Source organism: Oryctolagus cuniculus, chromosome 15 (assembly GCF_964237555.1).
Source record: "Oryctolagus cuniculus chromosome 15, mOryCun1.1, whole genome shotgun sequence".
Lineage (NCBI taxonomy): Eukaryota > Metazoa > Chordata > Mammalia > Lagomorpha > Leporidae > Oryctolagus > Oryctolagus cuniculus.
This window is the reverse complement of record NC_091446.1, coordinates 67,391,852-67,416,141: the sequence shown is the minus strand read 5'-3', so window position 1 is coordinate 67,416,141 and position 24,290 is coordinate 67,391,852. Positions and strand designations below refer to the sequence as shown.

The 24,290-nt window shown below is 44.0% G+C and overlaps 1 protein-coding gene across 16 annotated transcripts in view; it reads right to left on the bottom strand.

Moving 5' to 3' along the window:
* LRMDA (leucine rich melanocyte differentiation associated) overlaps nt 1-24,290 on the bottom strand; it is a 1,127,870-nt gene that overhangs the window by 163,838 nt on the left and 939,742 nt on the right. Inside the window, exon 7 of one of the 16 annotated variants that reach the window (XR_011382447.1) lies at nt 23,354-24,271. The exons of the other annotated variants lie outside the window; for them this stretch is intronic. The gene's annotated coding sequence lies outside the window, so the exon portion shown is untranslated. The remainder of the gene's footprint in view (nt 1-23,353; nt 24,272-24,290) is intronic. 16 annotated transcript variants of the gene reach the window in all.

Here is a 24,290-nt window from a genome sequence, read left to right as displayed (position 1 = left end):
AGTCTCTGAATAGTCACTGATGCATTGAAATTTAGAGGTGGTAGGCAGTTCTGAGGCTATTTAGTTCAACCCATTCATTTATCTATGAGGAAACACAGGCCAACAAGAGATGTGTCAGCAACAGGCAACAGGCAAAGGAAACTTAGGCCCAGGTGAAGCAGCAGGCTGGTATGCCAGTGAAGTAGACTCGGACACAAGCCTGCTACACTCTGCTACCTCTTTCACATCTACTAGAACTTGAAAAGCTACAATAATGGGCATCAGAGACTATGGACAGACCACTCATACCACAAATTATACCTCTGCCACTCTAAGGCCCTTCTGATAGCATCATAACTAAGACACTGACCCTGTGAAGGGGCCTGCCATAAAGACCCCTGAGAACCTTACTGCGCCAATCAGTTGGCATTTACTTTTAGAGCACCCTTAGTCTGTTTAAGAAGCACCGAGTGAAACCCAGCATACTTGAATGCTACATAAAAGTAAAAAGGAAAATAAAAGTTTCAGGTAAAGCAGAGCCATAAATCCAGGCATTTAAGCTCCTCTCCTCGGGCAACTGAAAGCCAATTCCGCATTTCCTCTGACTTGCTGACAGCCTCTTGGGCATTCAAATGGGAAAGAGTTGAAAACCAGGATTTCCGGTCCAATCTAATACTGGACAACACTTAATGGCTTTAAGTAGATTAATAATACTCTTGCTATTGGAATTTTGCCTTTCACCACCTTTCGCCTGTGCTTGATCTACAGGGAGGCTGAACGCTGAGGAGTCTGTTGCCAGACCTGCTCTCGTTCAGCTGCCGTCTGCAACTGACAACCTGATTTCGACACCAATCAATCAGTAAGAATTTACTGAGTGCTGTTACGTTCCACACATTAGCTACGAAACCGGCAGAGACCCGGAAGAATTATAAAACACGTTTACTTTCTCAAAGAAGTTAGAGTTGGGTTGGGTTTTCATTATCAGCAGAACATGGAAGAAATACAAATTGAAGCAAAATCTACATCAGGAGAAAGCTCTCAATTTTAGGAAGCCTAGGCTGTGCATGCGAAGAGAAGAGCTCAGGAGACTAACAGCAGCTCGTATGGTCCTGGAAGGCTCTGAGCCAGCCTCAACTGGTGCACGCAATACCAACACAGGAACCACAGAGGGAAGAGAGTTCTAGAATAAAGTAGGAGGCAAGCACAGATGAGGCACACCTGCAGGGTAATGAGGGCGAGCCTTGCTGGAGGTTTACAGTTGGGACAGAAGGAAACAGGTCCAACCAGAAAAAGATAACAGGAAACTTAGATGGGCACAGGTATAAAAAATTTCTATAAAACATGAAAATTTGCTTTCAAATGCATCTTTCTCCATTGAATATGCTTTTCATGTGGCTGAAACTTCTCTGACATGTATAGTATCCTGCTAATGGATCTTTCAATATAAGAGATACTGAACAAATATCCGCTGGATGAATGAGTAAGATGGTTACTAGATCCATGTGTAAGAATAAAGTATTCCGGGGTCAGCATTGTGGTACAGCAGCTGTGACACCAGCAGCCCAAATGGGAATGCTGGTTTGAGTACTGGCTGCTCCACTTCTGACTCAGCTCAGTTACAGGCACCTGGTTTTTACATGGTCCAGCCCCAGCCACTGCAACCATTTGGTGGGGTGAACCAGTAGAAAGAAGATACCTCTGTCTGTGCCTAACTCTGTCATTCAAATAAATAAATCTATTTTTCAAGATAAGATGAATTATTCCTAAAATACATGGACCCAGGCATCATTTTAAACATAAAAAATAAATTGTACTGCAGATGTCATCCCTACCGCCAAACATCCAAAGAGCACAGAAACCATTCTTCATTCATCAAGAGCTACTGAACACAACGCAGAGACTTATCACAGCAGACAGAACGGGTGTCAGCTCCAGACTGTGGGGCTGACAGCTTAGTGGAGGTAGAGAAGGGAGAGGAGAGAGGGGAGGGAGGAATCAGTCAGTGTTACACAGAAAGTTTATTCCAACAAATGAGGGAAATGACTGCAGGTTGTGTGGGTTTGGCTCCTTTCGACGGAAAGTTGTGGTTAGACCTCTCCAAGGAGTTGACCCTGGAGCTGAAATATCAATCGCCAAAGGAAGCTAATGTTACAGAGCGTGAAGGGCAGGGTCTTCTATTAGGGTAGATTTCCACACATGCAAAAGACATTGGTGAAAAGGACATGCAAGATGACCGCTCTGTTGAGTGTGTGGTGCCAAGCTGGGGAACAGAGGATGAGCTAAGGAACAGAAGGCTCTAAGGAAACCTTCATCTCAGGGACAAGGCATTGGCAGGAGGGACAAGTGCTCTTCCAGTCAGGGACAGAAGGGAAGCCCAGCACCACAGGGCCCAAGCACAGTAGGGATGCCTACTCTCATCAGACAGCATGTTAGACTCTGGGCCTTGAGACATGGTTTCAAACGTGGATCCGATCTCAAGATTCCAGAACTATTCCCCGACCTACCCACAGAGGATTGACCCAAGAAGCCTGGGGATTGTAGCCATTTTTGAAAGCGGTTAATGCAGGGACTCTGTTTCCTGTAAGAATCATAGAAAACAGTAATTGTCCTTTCCCTGGACTGAACTGTAACGCGCTGTTCTCTCCCTCCTCCCCACCCCCTGCCCCGAGGCCTGGCCACGGTGCGCAGGGCTGTAGGGTTCAAGCTTGATTCACAAAGATGGCCACTCTTTCCAAGCCCTGACTCTACCTAGGGAGGAACAGAAGCAGCAACTCCCCTTCCAGATGTGCAGTGAGGGTGGGGGGGGTGGGAAGTCACTCCATCCCCAGGGGACAAAACTGTGCTTTGATTTTCAAAGGCGGATGCCCCAGAGGCCCCACCAGACTCACCCCACAAAAATGTTTGATGAATTACCATGGCAGGCATCAACTTTACAGATTAATGACCAAAAGGAGTTTAGTTTATGTCTCAGTGGAAGAGGATAAATTTTCTCCTGGCTTTGAGAATCTGAGGGATTGAGAAACTCAGCTAACCACAGCACCTCTCCCTTCATTCACAGTGCTTTAGCATGGCTCGTTTACTTTCTGCATTCCCTTTCAGCGGGTTTTCATAAATTTAAGCGAAACAGACAGCATGTCTGTGCTCTGCTTCTTTTGCAATACGATGGCCACCAAGTGATTAAAAATTGTCTTTGGGTTGGTGTAGTTGGTGGAAAATCATTGAGGTTTGTTGTGAAATTCATTCTCAACTCATAACTCAACTAGACACGGAGTAGCTATTTTTCCAACTTTAGACGAGGCTGTTAAAAAGTACTGGCATCAAATTTAAAAAGTACGTCAAGGCCAAACCCTGTTCTTTGTGGGTGTGCATGTGCACAGAGTGTATGCAAGTGTCCATGTGTCTTACATAATCTGGACTCCCCGCCCAGAAACTAAGACATCTACTACAGCCTGAGCTCACGAGTGCTTGTTTTTCTGACTTCCCTTAATTTTCCATCTCAACAGGGCCTTGTGATTCCATGTCCTGTTAGAAACTGCAAACTGCTCATGAAAAGGGATATTATTATTTGCTTGCTCCCACATCATATTACACACAAACCAACATCCCATGAACCACTCCATCATCTTTCTTGAACAAGTAACTACCGGCCCTGGCCTTGCTCTAGGCATGTTTGGAGGATACAATGGAAAGCACAAGGCATGACCTCCACCTCACAAACCACCTAAAGAGAGAGCACATGAACTTCACAGACCACCCCCAGATGCTAGCCAAGCTCTACAGCACGTGGTGCATACAACACTCTCAAGAAAGGTTTGTGAAGGGAACATAATTTACTCAAGCCTGAAGAGTTAGGAAGGGTAGCACGGGACCCAGAGAGCTAGAGGAGGGGGCACTCTGTTGTAAACATGGATGCCAGATGGGACGTGAGAGAAGGCAGAGAGTATGGGTTTCCACACGAGAAAAAGAAGTGAGTAAGGACGGGACCCACCAGGAGGGGTTGAAACGCCAGCAAACCTTTGTGGGTTACTCTCAGTGAGGGCAGAAGGATAAAAACCAAAGCTTCATTTTCTAACTACCTGAAAGTTTTTTCTTTTTTTAAAGTTTCAGTCTCCAGCCAACTAAGGGCTACGTCCAGGTTGGTGATACACATCACATAGGTGATATATGAGCAATGGCCAATTCCACTTCCCCTTATTATAGAACTGAAAACTTGATACAGTCCTCTTTCTTCAAGTGGACAAACAAAAGATTAGGATAACGAATCTCAAATAAATTATGTTTTAACAGACATAAACCAATTCCTAAATGACATACAAGTAGTTTAAGAATTATTGACTCCACTCTCACATGTAACTGATAAAGACAACACAAAGTTAGCTCTTGTATGGTCAATGCCAAGGTAAAGGACACTTACACCAACTGCACATTTCTCTGTGTACCATTTCCATGCGTACCAGTATTTTATTTTTTATTTTTCAATAATACCTCCTTGAACTGCCTGCAATCTTTAGCACAGTCTTCTATTTTTCTATGTTGTAATAAAGCTGAATATATTGTCAATTTCTGTTTGACTTTGGGCCATGCTCTTACCCAACCCACACCCTACTATGTGGGTATCAGTCCAAAGTGTTGACATCAAGCTAAACATCCTCTAGCCAAAAGCTTTCAGAATGGAATATTTAGGTGTTCACCTACAAGCAGTGGTGGGACTCAGGTTTGTAGAAATGAGTTTCCAGCTCTCCAAAAATGTTCACCATGTTGTGCATGTCTGCATGTCTGCTCTGAATGGCCCAGCAGGTCACCAATCCAAACCGCTGCATCTATACTCATCATAACGACAGTCCATCCCCAATACATTCATCATTTTTAAAACATTATGAAGCACCTTGGGTGTGCTTCCTAACTAAAACTTCCATTCTCAGGCAAAATGGTTTTAAAGCTCAGAGGTGATTCCAACTGGTGAAATCCAAGTCGTATTCCAAGTAACTCACAGTTTTAGTCAACAGACTGAGAACGCTCTGCTTCACTTGGCTGTCCCCTGATGACATTTTATTTCTCATTCCGAAGCAGCCTTATTTCTACTACCTGAGTCATTGCCTTTTCCTTTAAATATCACCACAGCTGAGCTCGCAAATTCCAGACGGAATCCAGGCCACTCCAGATCCCTATGGCCGTGGGTTGTGGGATCTTGTCTTTTATCTGCTGCTGTTTATCCTACTGAGGACAAGTCTATGCCCAACTCCTTTCTCCCCTACATGGTCAGTACTGAGTTGCTATTTCCAAAACAAATACTTATCTGAAAATGAGCACATTTCTAGTAAAGGCTAGGAATTCTATTAAGAAATTAAGCTCTTCATTTAAGGAAACTGGAAACATGTAGGAACGCACTTAAATTCAGTGGAAGCATCACCAGCAACCATTCTTGCCCAATCATTAAAAAGGCTCTAAGTTGCATCTACCACATTACTTTCCACAACACAGACACTGTTAATAAATTCTGGTCTTAGACATATTAGAGGAACACAGGGTTTAGAAAGTGTCAGAAGGGTGGGAGTCAGCCACAGTGATTAAGAGGCCATTTGGGCTGCCCACAGCCCGCACTGGAATGCTTGAGTTCAAGTCCTGGCTCCACTCCTGATTCCAGCTTACTGCTGATGAACTATTACCTGCTGTCTCCCAGGGGGCACAAGCAGTGGGGTTCCTGCTGCCCATGGTGGGAGACTCGGGTTGTATCCTGGACTCTTGCTTTGGCCTGGCCCAGCCCTGGCTGCTGTGGACATTTGGGGAGTCAGTGAGTGGATGGAAGATCTGTGCCTTTCAAAATGAAGTAACTTTAAAGTATCAGATAAAATGTCTTAATGTAGGTTCCATTTAGTCCTTGATAAGCTTATACGCAATGAACACCTTAAGTTTGCATGTTTCCCACATGTATTTGCTCAAGAAACTTTAAACAGAAATTTTAAAACATTGGAACATGTCTCTGAAATGTTCCATAGACTACAATTTGGAATACACTGATATAAACATAACCAAATGTTAAAATGGGACTTCTTCAAGTTCAGCTGAAGCCATAAAACAATAGAAATCTCCAAGTCCCACACAAGCCAAGATGGTATGTTGCATTACCCAAGCAAGGAAGGTGCCTAAGAACTGGATTTGCAACCCCTTGACTGAGCCCCATTTCTCTAAATAATTTTTTAAAAGATTCTGGATGCAGGGATTCCTTTAAGAATTTTATATATATAGATACACACACACACACACACACACACACACACACATATATATATATATAATTTTTATTTAATAAATATAAATTTCCAAAGTACAGCTTTTGGATTACAGTGGCTCCCCCCCCCCCATAACTTCCCTCCCACCAGCAACCCTTCCATCTCCTGCTCCCTCTTCCATTCCATCCACATCAAGATTCATTTTCAATTATCTTCATATACAGAAGATTGATTTAGTATATATTAAGTAAAGATTTCAACAGTTTGCACCCACACAGAAATACAAAGTGTAAAATACTGTTTGAGTACTAGTTATAGCATTAATTCACTTTGAACAACACATTAAGGACAGAGATCCTACATGGGAAATAAGTGCACAGTGACTCCTGTTGTTGACTTAACAATTGACACACTTGTTTATGGCGTCAGTAATCCCCCTAGGCTCTTGTCATGAGTTGCCAAGGCTATGGAAGCCTTTTAAGTTCACCGACTTCGATCTTATTTAGACAAGGTCATAGTCAAAGTGGAAGTTCTCTCCTCCCTTCAGAGAAAGGTACCTCCTTCTTTGACGGCCTGTTCTTTCCACTGGGATCTCACTCGCAGAGATCTTTCATTTAGGTCCTCTTTTTTTGTTTTCCAGAGTGTCTTGGCTCTCCAAGCCTAAAATACTCTCATGGGCTCTTCAGCCAGATCCAAATGCCTTAAGGGCTGATTCTGAGGCCAGAGTGCTGTTTAGGACATCTGCCATTCTATGAGTCTTCTGTGTATCCCGCTTCCCATGTTGGATCATTCTCTCCTTTTTAATTCTACCAGTTAGTATTAGCAGACACTAGTCTTGTTTATGTTATCCCTTTGACTCTTAATCCTTTCATTATAATCAATTGTGAACTGAAACTGGTCACTTTGACTAGTGAGATGGCATTGGTTCATGCCACCTTGATGGGATTGAACTGGAATCCCCTGGCACATTTCTAACTCTACCATTAGGGGCAAGTCAGATTGAGCATGTCACAAACTGTACATCTCCTCCATCTCTTATTCCCACTCTAAATTTAACTGAAAAGTGATCCCTGTTAAATATAAAATACCTAAGAAAAATTGTATGTTAATTAAAGAGTTCAACCTATAGTATTAAGTAGAACAAAAAAAATACTAAAAGTGATAAAGTATTAAGTTTTTCATCAACAGGACAAGGGCTGATCTGATCAAGTCACTGTTTTTCATAGTGTCCATTTTACTTCAACAGGTTTCCTTTGTGATGCTCGGTTAGTTGTCACCAATCAGGGAATCAGGGAGAACATATGATATTTGTCCCTTTGGGACTGGCTTATTTCACTCAGCATGATGTTTTCCAGATTCTTCCATTTTGTTGCAAATGACAAGATTTCATTGTTGTTGTTGTTGTTTTTTTTTTTTTTACTGCTGTATAGTATTCTATAAAGTATATATCTCATAATTTCTTTATCCAGTCTACTGTTATGGGCATTTAGGCTGATTCCAGGTCTTAGCTATTGTGAATTGAGCTGCAGTAAACATTAAGGTTCAGACAGCTTTTTTATTTGCCAATTTAATTTCCTTTGGGTAAATTCCAAGGAGTGGGATTAGGGAGACTTTTCAACTCAAACAAATGAGGTAGTCTGGTGGCCCACTTAGTAAGCTTAGTGTCCACCTCAGATTCTGAAAGCCAGAGTGAACTGAAAGCTGACTTAATGTTTAAGAAAACCAGTGAAAGAGTATGGCTAAAGCTCCTCAGTAGATGGTTAAACAAAAGAGGACTGGTTTGAGTGTGTTACTACACTCCACTTCTAGTAGATCCAAGATTTGTACTTCTACGGAAGCAGGAGCGATGGTCAAGTACAAGACACAGCACCCTGCCGTGGTCTTGCCCAGCAGAGGAGTCCCCCAAAGCCCATGATTTAAGGAGGAGTCATAAGTGTTCAGCCTAAGGAGACTCATTTATCGGAAGCAGGAGCACTTCCGGCAAAAGAACCAGAGGGATGGGGATCTCCCACGTGTTCAAGAAACAGCCTGCATAGAGGGCCTGTGCTGTTGCATGGTGGACTAAGCCTCAGCCTGCGGCACCAGCATTCTCTGAGTGCTAGTTCTTGTACTTACTGCTCCACTTCCAGTCCAGCTCCCTGCAATGGCCTGGGAAAGCAGAAGATGGCCCAAGTGCTTGGGACCCCCACATGGGAGACCTGGAAGCAGCTCCTGGCTTCGGATCGGCCCAGCTGTGGGCATTGTGACCAACTGGAGAGTGAACCAGCAGATGGAAGACCTCTCTCTGCCTCTACTTCTCTGTAACTCTGCCTTTCAAATAAATCAATCTAAAAAAAGAAAAAGAAATGTATCTACAAAGTACATTGTAGATGTAAAAACTAATAAAAAAAACTAATAAAACATCAGTATAAACTAGTAAAAATTAAAAGAAAACAATTTAAAAAGCACCAGTGTTTTTCCATAAAGTTCCCGAGGACACTCCTGTCATTTTGTGTTGCAGAAGCCTCCTGCCAAGAGAAGGAAGACAAATATCGCCTTGGCTTTCCATGGCACTTTCATATCCAGCCTATCTCAACAGACTCAGAACCCTGCAAGGCTGTGAGCAGGCCTGACTGTGCCCATTTTACAGAGAAGGAAACCGAGGATCAAATCTGACTTGATTCACCTCAAGCATCAACAGTTACCACTCCTATCACCCAAACTGTTCCTTCAGGGATTTTCCAACATACATGCTATTTTCTTCAAAGGACAGGATGAAAGTCACTTGCAAACACTGGAGTTCATTTCTCTAACATGACTGGAAATGACTTCTCAGTGAATAAAACTGAAATAATTACAGTTGTTAGGTAGGGTTTTTAGATAGCAACGTTAGCTTTGAAATAAAGTCAAGAGCAGCATGAAACAGTAGGACCCCAGGCAGAGTGGATTAAAGCCATGCTCCAAACCTGGGCTGGCTGCTTTTTATAGCTGGATGGATTCTGGTTTTTGCTCTTTAAATAATTTTAGGGGAGGAGTCTCTTTGATTACACTAAAACAAAAATCTTGTGTACAAGAAATTCTTTTGGCATAAAACACAAGGCCTATTACCACTTTCTTTAAAAAAAAAAACTGGCACAAAATCCAAGAAAAGCCTCAAGGTGCCAATGATCTGCAGTCTATTTAACATCATGGTTATTTATTTTTATGGGACCTCATTATTGCTCTTTACCCTAAATTATAGATACAGTCTTGGCTCCACTTCCCACTGTGCTACAAACCCCACATTCTGTGGTTTTTTTTTTTCTTATATTTCCAAATAATCTTCAATATTTCACCAATCACACACTCAGCATCCCACAGATCATGTATTGGACCAAGGCAAGGATCGAGGGGACGCCGTAATTTAAGCGGCAGCTGTGAGCCCAGTTCTCACCCAAGAGAAGCACCAAGTGTGTATCCAGACTACGAGGGAAAACTCCCAGGCTGTAACATTTCCCAGCAACTGAGTCCTCTGCTCTGTGCTGGAATAGCATTTAAGCGTCCGGGTTTCAGCAGCCCACATTTTTACTTAGCTATGCTCTGATTATAAAATGTGAAATGTCTTTTTGAAAAGACTTAATTAACACAACTTTTTCTTCTCCACAGGTGCCTTTCCTAATCCATGACACCTTTCACCCCAGTGGGAGCCAAGTTCATATGGTTCCTGGTCCCTTGAACATGGAAAAATTTCCTGGGGATTTTTGTATAAACAAACTTCTGTAAGTTGGTGCAATTTGGGGTCAAAATTTCCCCAGTCTTATCAAAAGAGCAGTTAAAGTACTAACAACTACCCCTAGAATAGCCATATTCCCTTACATCTATAAATTGTAGTTTTAGACCATTCTAATTTATGGCAAGTAAAATGCTAGAGTACTAAACAAATGTAAGACATTATTTACAATGTTATTTTACAGTTGAGCCTTTCTCTGTCATAAATCCCACCTACACTGTAAGGTTGGATTTAGCTATCCAACTCAGTAAACTTGTCCTCAACCCCACACAGAGTTAATTATCCCTCTCTACTCTCTTCCAAGTTTCGTACACACTTCTCTAAACAGCCTCCCCTACACCACTGGAGCTTGCCCCACACCTATATGTACTATAAATGCCCATGGGGAGAGATTTTCCATGTCCACATCCTGGTTGAATACCTAGGAAACATTTTGTTGAGCCAAGCCATCAAAAACCCCTAAAGAGGGGAGGTTGTGTTATCATAAACTCTTTTTAAGACAAAGCAAACTGTGCCAGTCACTTTCCCAACATCAGAGCTCATTAAGAAATAATCAGAACTTGAAACTCTAAGTGCCAGTGTTAGTAAACAGCTGGCAACTTTCACATGGACACATGACACAGAATGTCCACTGTAAGCACCACACAACCTAGTTATGGCAATTTAATGTTATCTACCCCATGGATAAAAATGCTCATTTTTATGAAACAAAATTTTCCTTTCTTTCATTGAAAAAAAGATTGCTTATGGCAGCAAGATTAAAGGAGAGGAGGGAAAGAGGAAGGGGGAGGGGGGGAGGGAGGAAGAGAAAGAGAGAGAGACTCTGAACTTTATCAACACCTGATTTTCCGACTTTATATACTACCACCACCAGTCACTCATCCTTTGCTCCAGTTCACTGGTTCAGCTATGGATGTACTGAACAATAACAACAACAAAAAAGATCTGATATTTATTTTTGTATTAATCATGTATCCTAAAACTCATTAAATTCACTTATTATTTCTACTAAGTTTCTGAAGATTCAATCGTATTTTTACACAGATTATCACTGCATCGGTGAATCAGGACTGTTCTACATCTCCAGTTCCACTCTTGATACCTCTCCCTTCTTGCTCACCTTGCTCTATTGGCTGAAACCTCCATTGAAGGCTAAGTAACAAATACATATACTCAAACTTTTCTTTTAAAAAATTACTATATTGTAGACACTAAGTAAAGTCCACAAAAGTATACATGAATAAGAATTTGGTGGACAGTCTGTTGGTCTTAAAAAAAGAGGCAATGAGAAATCCTCAAAAGGGTAGACTGAGTGCCAACACCTGGGAGGAAGACGCGATTTCAAGGTCTAGAGCCCACCTATGGATAAACACAGAACACTCCTGCTAGTGGATACAGCCCTCAGCAAGGACTTTCTGGGCTGTGCCAGAATTTCATTTTGGGGGGATCAAGGATGCCTGACTGACAGGCAGGGAGTGGGAGGAACCGGATCAGGCCCAATTCCTGGCCATCTGCTCATCTCCCCCCCCTTACAGACGGGAACCACAAATTCCAAGATTTTCACAGGTTCACCACTGGGATACTGGTTTAATCCCTGGAATGACTTTAGATCCCCCCCCAAAGACTACCGAGACAAGCCCTCGTTTTGCTGTACCCAGGATTGGATCAAATACCCTTTGGGAGACCAAGAGAAGAGGTCTGAAGGAGGGACCCTCAGCTACTATACCATCCTCCAGTAAGATCTCTTTTGTCAAAAGGAGGACAAATGGTCTGAGGTCCCCTGTGCTAAACCTTCTTCACCTTTACAGACCACCCGGAGTGGACAGGGAAATGCCACCTAGACCTTCCTACTGGCCACAGTGGGAGTTTCCCTTCCAGCTCTGCAGGCAACCCAGATGAATGTATCAGTAGTTCTGAGTGACAGTGCCCTGGGTAACTTTACCTGGAGGGATGTGACTCATCCTGGATGAAACCCTAAACTCAACTTAGAGGAGAAAAGTGTGGGGATAGCTCTTAGAGTGTGGCCATGGGCTTTACGTATTATTCTCTAAAAGGCTTAAGAATGTGCCCAATGGGCAAGAAGCAATGCCTGAGGTCGACCTTGACTGCTCAGAACCCTATTAAAGAATGGTGCTGACCTGGTTCCTGCCTTCGGATCAGCGCGGTGTGCTGGCTGCAGCGCACCGGCTGTGGCGGCCATTGGAGGGTGAACCAACGGCAAAAGGAAGACCTTTCTCTCTGTCTCTCTCACTGTCCACTCTGCCTGTCAAAAAAAAAAAAAAAAAGAATGGTGCTGTAAGCATTTCCTCTGCTGCATCACACAGGGCCTCAAGGGTTCCTGAGTAAAGCCAATAAACTACCCCTGCTGTCCCTGGTTCATCGGGGAGACAGAGAGCCCTCTCCAGTTTTCCTCCAGCTGCTGACAGAGACCATGACTGGACACTTGGATGGCTTCAGAGTTGCTGGAGGGGGCGGTGCTGTTGAAGGACAAGCTCCTCAATCAACCTGCCCCAGACATACGCCACATAAGCTCCTAAAGACGGTGGCAGAGGCTAACAAAACCCTGGGTGACTTGGTATCTGAAGCCGTAAAGGTTTACCATAATGGTGACCAGGTGATAGATAAGAAAACGGAGAAGAGACGTTACACAATGATGGCAGCTTTGCGACACATCCTCGTGAGAGGTCAAGGAGAGGAAGGAGAAGAATGTGTCTGTTTCCACTGCTGGAAACCAGGGTACTTCAAAAGGGAATGTTCCCAGAGGAGATGCTTGCCTCTGGGCTCCTGTCCCATACGTAAAGAAGGCCACTGGGAAAAACCATTGTACCATGGAGTCTGGGGCAAACTACCTACCAGAAATGGTCCCCCTTGCTCTTATTTAACTCCAGGGCCCCCAAGTGACACAGTAGGGGGCCTACTGATCAACTTCCTGGCCAAGATGGGAGCTATTTTTCTGCCATTCCCTTTTCCCCTGAACCTAGGTCTCACAACAAGGTGTTCACCCAAGGAGTTTCTGGACAACACATAAAGAAATCGCTCAACCTATCACTTATTCTTGGGGAAATCTCTACTTCATCCACTCCTTTCTAATAATCCTAGAAACACCTGCTCCACTATTGGGCCAAGACCTCTATTTCCAGACTCATGTACAGCTCCTATCACTACTGGGAGTCACAGACTGTTTTCCACTCCTCCAGCTACAGGCAGGCCATAGGTATGGATGAACAGGACTGCTGTGGGACAGGCAAAAGCAGTAACTCCTGTAAAAGTCAGATTAAGGACCTTGCCTATTTTTCCCATCAAAAACAATATCCTCTCCATCCAGAGGTAAAAAGAGGTTTAGAGTCTATCATTAATGGCCTCCTCCAATAGGGAATACTTAAGGAATGTGTCAACCCTTACAATTCACCCATTCTGGGCATCAAAACGGGCCAGATAAATGGAGAACAGTCCAGGACCCGAGGCTCCGTAATGAGGCAGTGACTCCACTCTACCTAATAATACCAAATCCTTATATATTCCTGACCCAGACACCTAAAGCAGTTAGTTTCTTTTCCATACTAGACCTTGACGGTGACTTTTTCTGCATACCTCTAGACTCAGAAAGCCAGCCCCTTTTTGCTTTTGACAAATCCACTGCCAGGTTGGACAGCTCATCTGGACAGTACTGCCCAACGTGGATTTACAGCCCCCAACTATTTGGACAGTTCCTTTGCACAGGACCTAAAGGACCAATCTCTTGGGTAGAGGTGATTTGAAATATGCGTGGTTTGCTAGTCTGTTTCCCACCCGAGACTCCAATTTGGGGCATTTGACTAGCACTCTTAACCTCCTAGCAGAACATGAATGCTGAGTATACAAGAAAAAGCAAAACCGGTCTTTCAGGAATTAAACTATTTGGGGGCTCATCCTCCTCTCTGGGGAACAGAAACATGCCCCAGAAAGAATACAATCCATGTAGCACGTTCCTGTTCCTACAATCTTAATATAGCTCCAACTAACAGGTTATGGATTTCCAGGTAAAGGGAAACAGCAAAGCTCCTATAGCAGGCTCTCAAGACCAAGTCAGAGCAGGGCCCCCTCCTCTGAGAAGGAAACACAACCTTTGCCCAGTTAACAGCAGTCATGGCTGGGGCTCCTTCAAACAGGCAGGCAGTTATGCTAACTGCTGCCCAAGGCCCCCTTAGCCCCTAAAAATCTGTTTCTTTTGGGAGAGGAAGGTAGTCAAATCAAACTGGACAGTTACAAAACTATGTTCTGCATTTTTAAGGTAAGGCCAGAAAACTGAAGGACCAGGCTGAACAAGGCTGGAATTTTTTTGCCTAATACCTGGTCACTGAAATCCTTGCTATTGTCCCTCCTTAGCCCTATAACTTCCACACTCTTGCTGCTTCTCTTTGGACCATGTGTCTTTAATGCTCTCATCCATTTTTTTCTCTAACAGAGTATAAGCCATTCAGTTCCAGATGGTCATGAATAGGGCTTCCAGCCTATCCCTTCAAATGATATGACCAGTTGTCTGGATGGTACAAGACAATCATTTCCCAAGCCAGGAAAGGACAGATAGCAAGTCAAGAATACCCACAACCATGGTGCCTGTGCTGTGGCGCAGTGGGTTAACACCCTGCCTGAAGCGCTGGCATCCCATATGGGCGCTGGTTCTAGTCCTGGCTGTTCCTCTTCCAGTCCAGCTCTCTGCTATGGCCTGGGAAAGCAATATAAGATGGCCCAAGTCCTTGGGCTCCTACACCTGTGTGGAAGACCTGGAGGAAGCTCCTGACTCCTGGTTTCAGATCGGCACAGCTCTGGCCGTTGCAGCCAGCTGGGGAGTGAACCATTGGATAGAAGACCTCTCTCTCTCTCTGCCTCTCCTCTCTCTGTGTAACTCTATCAAATAAATAAATAAAAATATTTTAAAAAAAAGAATACTTATAACCAGCTCCACTCCCATACATCATCTCTCAAGAAAATATAGAAAATGGATGATGGACCTTCATCATGTTACCCCCTATAAGATTATGGGTTGCTTCTCTTGAGGAGAGAGCATCAAGGTAACTAGGTAGACATGAGCCTGTGTGTTTGTGAGGAGCTGAAGAAAATGGGAATTTCTGTGTGATGGAACAAGGAAGCAAGTCTTGGAAGAAAAGCAGCATTTACATACCAAAGTCTTGTCACTGTTTAATATCCTGATTGGGCGGGTCTCAACCCTCTTCCTGGGGGCAGTTTAAGGAGAATCTCATCTGCCCTTCACCAAAGGGGTTATGATGTTCTGGGAAGGACACCACACCGGAAAGTCCTCCACCCCACAATATTCCAGAACGAGTGCAGGGGAAGAAGAAAGAAGGCCCACACCCAACATTCAAAAACACTCCAGTGTGAATGCAGACTAGGCTCTCTGAGTTCTTTAACTGAGATGCCTGCCTGGTCTGTCAGGTGTACTTTCTAAACAATTTCTCTTCATTCAACTTCACCAGCATGCTTACCATTTAAGGAAAAAACAAACAAACAAACAAAAAGAGGACACTCCATCCACTCTCCACACCCAATGATATGAGCTGGTGGAGGAGCTGTCATAGGAAATCAGAGAAGGCTGGGAAAACAAGGCCAAGACAGGTCATCAGACAATAAAAGCAAAAACAGTAGAGAGAAAACCTTAATACTTAAAGAATTGATATGGATCAGGTACTCCTCAAAGTCCCTGATATGTAGCAACTCATTTGACTCTTCCAACTTGCTCTCATTTAAAGACAGGGAACCAGAGATACCAGAAAGATAAGTAACTTGTGTCTCCACAGCCAATGCTCTTAAGTGCTAGACAAAAATTGCCTTTGGTTACCATCTCTCCATTAATAGGTATTGAATGTCCACTCTTTGCTAACTACTGTGTCACTTTCAATTAATTTAATGATCACAATAATCTTGTTTTATAAATGAAGGAACTGAAGTTCAAAGAGTTTAAATGAACTGTCCAAGGTCATCCAACTAGCACATGATTATATCCAAGGTGTTTTAACTTCAAATTCAATACTCTTTCAGCCACTCTCCCATGTCTGTCGCAATTGCTAACATTTATATATTACTTTTCAGCTTACAAACATCATCATCACATTTGTACCTTAAATGCCACTTAAAAAGAATTGTGATTTTATTCACTGGACAAGGGATTACCTGTGTTGATTTTTGAAAGGGAAAAATGTGAAATGAAAGTTGTGCTTTTAGAAGACTAGGGCACAGTTTTGCTACAAGAATGGGCTGGCTAAGGGTGCAAGCACAGGGGTTAGGACCTCTACACTCATCTCTGAACCTGTGAGCCTTCCCCCTCAAATTCATCTGCCAGTTGGGAGAGGTCTTGACTTAAATAATGATCTTGGAGGGAACTCCCAGAAGAAGGAAGATAATAAAAGCATCTCTTATGTCACTTCTTCTCCCTGCATTTAACTTCCGAGAATATTTTTGTTAACTGAGAAGAGTACACCAAGGAACCATTATCACTGATACAAGGAGAAAACGGATGGCAGATTTTCTCAGCCATGTCCCGTCAGTGTCAACAATTTAACTAAACATATAATAGTCATAACCTCATCAGTGTTAAATTTTCTAGGTTTCTGGCACATAGCTCTTCATCTCCCTCATTAAGTTTATAGAGTGTTCTTTGGTACATTTGCTCAGTATGAGGATTTCATTTTCAACTGGCACATCCTGGCGTCATATAGGAAAATGTTTTTTTCTGCCTTAGGTAGTTTGCATGATACAAGAGTGTTTGAAATAGGCCCATGCCCTAAGACAGGTACCTGGCCAGTGATGGTAGACAGATTTGACCCCATCCATCACATTCCTACCCATTCATTCAAGGAGAGTCCAACAGAGACAGGCCAACCAAGTGCAAACCACAAACAGTTATTTGGTCTCCATTACCTTCTTGCTCCACGTACCACACCCACTATTCCCTATTCAGAATCTGAGTACTAGGTTTCTCATTGGCATGCCCCCATTAGGATTGCTACTCCTGAATGACTTCCCCAAACCCAAGTCTATGCCAATCCCCCTTCATATTTGCCCTGAATTTTTACATCTTAGCATTCTCTGTTCAACTATCACAGATGAGAATGATTGTTAAAAAGTCATTCTGGCAATTATCTAAGCAACAGTAAGCTTGATCTGACTTCTCTCCCAGGAGTATCTGCATTTTCACAAGGAGGCCATACAGTGAGGAATGTCCTCACCGAGAGAGGGAGTTCAACTACAACAGGTGAGGGAGGGAGGACAGTATGAGGCTACAGGGCAGGAGCCCCTCCCCGCAACTGTCTGATACACCTATGAGAAGCACCTGACTTTTCAATATACTCCTACCTCAGTTTCCTCAGTTGTAATTCAGGGATTTAAAACTGACCTCACACAATTGCAGGGATTAAACAACTGTTGTAAACCTATCAGACAAATATATAGTACCACAGAGAAGTAAAACTTTTTAATAACATCTGAGAGCTGTCCTTCATATGCATAACTTGTTTTATCTGTCTACGTGGGATCCAAAAAGAGGGGAAACCACAATTAATCTATCCAATGGAAGAGTTTAATATCTACAATTCTCAATTCCCAACAAAAACACAGCCCCTGTTTCCCTGTTTCTTGCCTGGGCTCAAGAGAAACCACTCTTACCTCTGCCATCAGAGGTCCCCTGGTACCCATTCCCAAGGTTGCCATGCCAACTGGGTATGAACCAAAGAAGTCAGGAACACCACTGAACCAATTGAAAGGCAACAAGATCTTGACCCAGAGATAAAAAACGGAACCAAGAATGGTGACAGATAAGAAAGACAAAACTTGCTACTGCCTCACTTTAAACCACAGCTCTACTCCCAGACTTAGCAAATCTGTGTATTACTAACCAAAATGGATTTTTATAGACCCTTAAATGTCATTATCTTCTAGGACATTAAGACCTCACTGTACGCCTTCTCTCACTACCTTTCATTCCCAGGTCTATGGTCTATTCTAGGTCTTTGGAGAGGCAGAGCTAAACCATAGGAAATTGAGGACTTCTTCAATTCCTGGTCACCCAGCCATGGCACAATATACTAAAGAACAGAGACAGCATTCCAGTGCAGCTGCTTTATTTTACAGAGGAGGGGAGGAAGTGAGGCGTGAGGCTTGGGCTTACAGCCACAGCTGGTGTCATGATCCCAGATACGGACTTGGGTCTAGTGTGCTCTCCATCCACTCTACAACATGACTCGCTCTCCTCTCTGCTGTGCATGCCATCAGCACTGATGTAACCAGGAGGCATACTTGCTCATAAGTGTCCTGCCTTTTCATTGCTTCCTAGGAGTTCAAGAATATCCCACATTCTCATTCATGTTTTAACCTTATCCCTCCCCCCACTCCTCTCCCACAGGTCTTCTCTTATATTCTCCTTGGGTTTCAGAGGTAAGGCAGTGATGTGGACCAACTAGATGCTTACTGAAAACTTGCTCAATGACCCACTGAATGATTGAATAAATGGCTGCTCACGTACCTGTCACCACCACTGATCCACTCTGTTAGTTCTCTGCCTTCAGATACAACCACAATGACAAAATGGGAGTGTGGAGGACAGTTTCTGCATGCTGCTGGCTTTCTGAGCCACCTGCTGAGTGTTCTGCTGCCTACAGACACAAGAGCCAGAATGGAGACTGAGAAAGGTGAGGGGGGGGTGACCTCACAATGGGGCCCGGAAGAATGCTGTCCCTTCCAAACATCTCCGTGGTGATGTGGTTGTTGACAGGAGGCAGAGCACACAACTTTGGCCGGATGCCAAACATCTGGGCTTAAAACCAAGCAAGAGAGTGATTCAAATCAAAGGAAATCTAATCACCGTGTATTTTCAGTGCCTACTATGTGCATCCAGACAGCTGTGGTTAGAAGGGTAACATTTAAATCCTACTCAACCCCCACATTCCACTGCTCTCTGCTCCAGATGCCTGATGTTACAGTAATCAAATATTCATGTTTTAGACCAAGCATCTGTTGGCATATGTTGATGTGCCGATAAAATCAAAGTCATGAATTATTTCAACAACATTTTCATGGTACTCTTGATCAGTGCTCTCGATGGAGGCTGAGGACAGTAACCCCCAAGCCTGCCACTATCTCTATGACTGCCATGTCTCCTGGCTCCTGCCCGATCTAAATGCAGGAGAACGGAGAGGCCTGTGGTCTCCCCAGCAGCTCCAGGGAGATACTCAGGTGAGCATGCTACTGGAGGCATCAACCTTCTGAAAATGAGTGTTTGGCTGCCTCTGGGCTCACACGTGCACTCAAAGGCAAGAGGGAACCTTGTGCATAATTTGGCTCCTGTGGTGCTCCAAGAACAAAGGATGGACTATCCCTTTGTGCCTGGACATCCTGAAGTTGAAATGACATCCTGGCTGACACTTATGATTCAATATTCTTTTGTAAGTCACGGTACTTCTGAAAGAACACAAAGCAGGTGAACGAACACCCACTTGCCTCATTACGGGCATTTTTCCTCTGAGCGCCGCCAGGAGCTGCACTAATGCTATCGCCAAACACAGAAGTCACGAAACAGGTAAAGCCAAGGGATTTGCTCGTAGCTTGCTTTAGGCCATTTACTGTTGAGGAAAAGCACCACTGAGGTGAGCGTGGGGGTACCGCTCCATGTATGATGGCGTCCTCTGATTTTTCAAAGTCTCCCAGCTGGTGTCAGGTGGGCTTTGTGCACACTACACTGACGACGACTGTGTGTGTGTTCCCGGTTTTCACAGTGGCCTCTGAGCTCTTCAAAATCAAGAGGCGCTTCCAGAGGCTAACGCCCGCATGGAACCCAGTATAGAGCTCCGTATAACCATGACAATTTCAACTTTACAGCCAGGAAAGGGAAGAACCACCAGGACCAAGTCTGCTCATAGCCTTCCTCACAGGAGACTGGACACGAGCCAAGCTGGGAATCTGGGTCTCTGGGTCCTGGGCTTTGTGGCCCCTTCTTCAAGAGACTGACATCAAGGACCCCTCTGATGGTTTCAGTTTCACACTTCCTCTGATTTGTAGAGAGACAGGTCCCTAAAGTCCATCTGCCCCATGATCCCCATGCTTCCTTCCTGGCTGCATGTGGTTGCTTGAGAGAAAGCCCAAGATGGGGCGCTTGGCTCGCGAACTTCAGCTCTGCGCACGGCTTTCTTTCCTAGATGTGTGAACAGGCTTGAACAAGCCAGAAGAAATGTAAAATCCCTCAGTGCGGGAGTGAGGTTGTTCTGCTGTGGGTGGATTAGAAAAAGACAGCCCTCTGGGTAGATGAACCTGTACCCCCAAAGCCTGGTCGGTAGAGCCTGGGGCAGATTTCCATCTCGTCCCCTTGAAGTCAGCGGCTCACAGACGCTATAGTCCTTTCTCACTCTTCACCCAGAGCCCAAGTCACATTCTGAATGGACTCTCTCTTCTCTTCTGAGCCACACTCTCCACTCCCCCTTATTTGACAAAATCCCCCTGGCTCCATTCAAAAGAAAAGTTCCAGGCCACCTTCCTCCAAAGTAAGAATTCCAACCTCAAAGTTCACGCTCCTTTTCGTACTCTCTTGATCCATGCCAACCAGCAAAGGCTCACAGAGGGTCAAGAGGTTGACAGATGAGTGGAGGGTGTCCACACTTCGTCTGTTCTCTTTCCAAAGCTTCTCAATGTTTTCTGCTTGCACCTCAACTTTGACCTTTCTCCTCTGACTGTATCTCACTAGGTCTCTCCCAACCAACTTCTCTGTTACCAATTTCATCCACCTGCCCAGGGAAGACAAGACAGAAATTCCAAAGCTGTTCTTTATATCTTCCCAATGCCAGTGCCTCTGTGGAATTACCTGACCCCAAGATGACCCTGGGATTCACGCCGGAATTTTGTTACCATAGAAGAACTATTTCTGCAAGAAGTTTTCAAGTTGTCATTTTCACTTAAAAAATAAGATGATAAAAAACACACACACACAGTCATTATTTGTAAAATGCCTGCAGATGATGAGGAGGAATGCATATCAATAAATATATGCATACATGTGAATGAGAGACCACATGCAGACGCATCACCCATGGAGGCCAACTGGGCCTTTCCAGATGAAGACAGTAATTGATCACTAAGGAAAACATCAGGAATCAAGACTGATTTCAAATATCTTCCCATTTTTTTTCCACCAACTCCTCCAGCTTAAAAAAAAAGAAAAAGAAAGCCCAAATGTTCTTAGAATTCCATTTGAATTTGATACCCAAATTAGCTTCAAAAAGCAGTCACATGGGTGGCAGAAATGCAGAGGTTACTAAGCAGGGGTCTCACTGTGGTATGAAAATGATTGCTAGCTAGGAAGGGGGGTTTTCTAGTCCTCTTCTGGTATTGCTTAGCTAAATAAACTCTGACACCTTTGTACCTTAACGCTTTGTATCATGGATTCGTTCCAGGGTTCACCCCTGTTCTGTGGCTACGTTACTTAAAAATTATGTGGGTATATGGAATAATGATTACCATGTTCGTGGTGGCTACCACGGCCACCTTCATCATCCTGACTTCTTTACTTTTCTAGAACTAGTATAACTGCCTAGATATATGTTAAAAAAAAATAAGCAAATAATGGCCATCCACATTTTGCAAAGAGGTGCAAAGACAGACTCGAGATTTTAGTTACTTGCCTAACACATCTGGGTGCTGCCAGTTTTATCCTGTTGTTTTATAATTGTTTTTTAATTCATTTGATGGGGAGAGACAGCCAGAGCTTCTGTCTGCTGGTTCGCTCCCCAAATGCCCACGACAGTCAGGGCTATAGCCAGAAGGACCATCCCAGTCTCCAAATGGGTGACAGGAAACCAACTGCTTAAGCCATCACTGCTGCTTCCCAGGATATGTATTGGCAGGAAGTTGGAATCAGGAAACAGAGCTGGAAATGGAACCCAGGTACTCTGATGTGGGACACAGGCAACTTCACTGCAAAGCTGAACGCCCACTGGGTGCTGCCAATTTTAAACTCCACAAGTGTCAAAACCCAGAGCAATACTGTCTCACCTCTAATCAAGTCAGACCCTTCTGATTGAGTTTCCAAAACAGCTGTCAATGAGAATAATACAAGTTCCAAGAAAAAGCTTGATCTTCAGAGAACTTGGACTTCCCTTAGAGCCCGGAAATGCAGCCAGGCTCAGCAGTTTCAAACAGTATTCTAAACACTCCAAAACCAAAGCTGAGGTTTTCCAAACCCAGCCATTTAGGCCCTGGTGTAATGCTGACTCAATGTACCTTCCCTCGCACAACAGGCACGCACACAACTCGTAACATTGCACACAGTTAGGAAGGTAGGCAGACCATTCTTCCACCACTCAAAAACACACAAAACCCTACTCCTCGACCCCAATATATCTTGGAGGAGAAGGTCTTTATTAGGTGTGGAATCCTAAGTGGAGGAAAAAAACCACAGACTTTGGAATCACACAGACCAGGGCTAACTTTAAACATCTATGGAAAAGAAGTTAACAGTCAAAAACTACCCACATGTGTCCTTTGTATGCATTATCCTTCCCCTACCTCATCCAGATACAGTTGCTGGTACTTACCACATATTCAATAAATATACAAGTAAATGAATTCATTCTCATATTGAACAAATTTACTTTCTCTTAAAGGGCTCCATCATCTCTTGGTAATCTGATACTGTGTTCCTTTCAATTTCTTTAAGTCAGAGTTGAGTACTGAGGATATTGGTGTCTTTGTCCCACCTCATCCATAAAACCTTCCCTGACAACTCCTGTCCACCCTGGTCTCATTTTTCTGACTCCCTATTGTACTTACTCCCTGTTCCACTCACTCCGGCATACACATGCTACCTTATCTTGCCATGTGAAATGTGTTTCATAAACACATCATCCTTCCTATGAGCCCATAAGCTCCTCAGGGGCAAAGTCCACGTTTGATATTTATTCGGTATGTCCCATGGTACACAACACAGTACGAAGCCCATAGCAGCGCTGAGCGAGTACCTGTCGAGTTGAGTTGGATTCTGCGAACCATACTCCACTGCCAGTGATGATTTTCTTTCAGAGAATTATCAACAGGCAGAACTGGCCGTTTTCACCACTCATTTCACCCAAATTAAGCCCAGGGGCCTCTACACTTGAAGCGCTGGTTAGGAAGCAGAGGATCAGAAAGCAGATGGTTACTTTCAACAAAAGAGGAGAGCGTATTTCAGCAAAGGATTGTGGGATTTGATGAATGAGTCACCAGTGACTCTTAGCCAAACTCTTTGGTGTTATCAGGAATCAAAAGTAACCCAGAGATACGCAAAATATCAATTTCCAATTACTTTCCTATGACATGCTTCTGCCACTTGGGAAAACTCCCAGGGGATCCATTGCTCCTTATCAGTGCAGACCTGACTCACCTTTCAGTCCAACAGGTAACACTCGGCACCACCCGCTCAGCCGCAACATTACAATGTCCTCCCCTGATGCTGAGGTTCTCCTTTGAAGTCTTCAGTATTGGCTTACACTGTCACCAGAGACCTGGCCCAGGTGAGGGAGGCCTTTTCATACCTCTGCCTGAACCATGTGCGTTGGAGTGAGTTGTTATCACTAAGGTTTCCCATGCCTTTGTCTGCTCTGGGATGTGAATCCCGGACAAAGGCTCCTGCTGGACTTTTGCAGCTTCAACTCCAGCCAAAGGGGAAAGAAATAAGAGTCTCTAAGGACTTGACTTTGATACTCAAAACACAGAACAGCATTTCCACCCTCCAGATCACACAAAGCAGACCACAGACTAATTTAAAAAATCTCTGGAATTAGGGATGTTAAAACTGAGGATCTGCAAAAAGCCAGAAATCACATGTTCCGTTTATTACAAAGCAATGGAACAGAATTTGGAAAAACCAGGAAACATCTCCGGGTCCATAAATCAGCCCAGTTGGAGGAAAACGCAAATGGCCAGCACCTGGAATGAGTCCGTGTCTGGAACAGGAGAGCAGCCTAAAGAATCCAACTCCGGGCCAAGGCTGCGGACTGCACGCCGTGATTAATGACTTGAGTGAAAGGTCTCAGTTGAGGCTGAACAATTAACTTGTTCTCTCTGCATCCCAGCATAACGATGTCTCCCTGATTGTACGTATTTACCAAAATGCAAGCCAGTCTGGGGAGCTTCGACCCTGTCCTCATCAGACCGCTTCTGACAGTCAGGCGGGGCCTGGTGTTTGTCAGGACTACCAAAGTCAAATCATCAGTGTTGACTCTGCATGCTCGTCTCAACTTTTCAGTTCCTTTTCAAGTTTCAGAACCATCTTACATGAGGCAACAGCACTGGCCTCGATCTGTCAGGGAAAAAAAAAA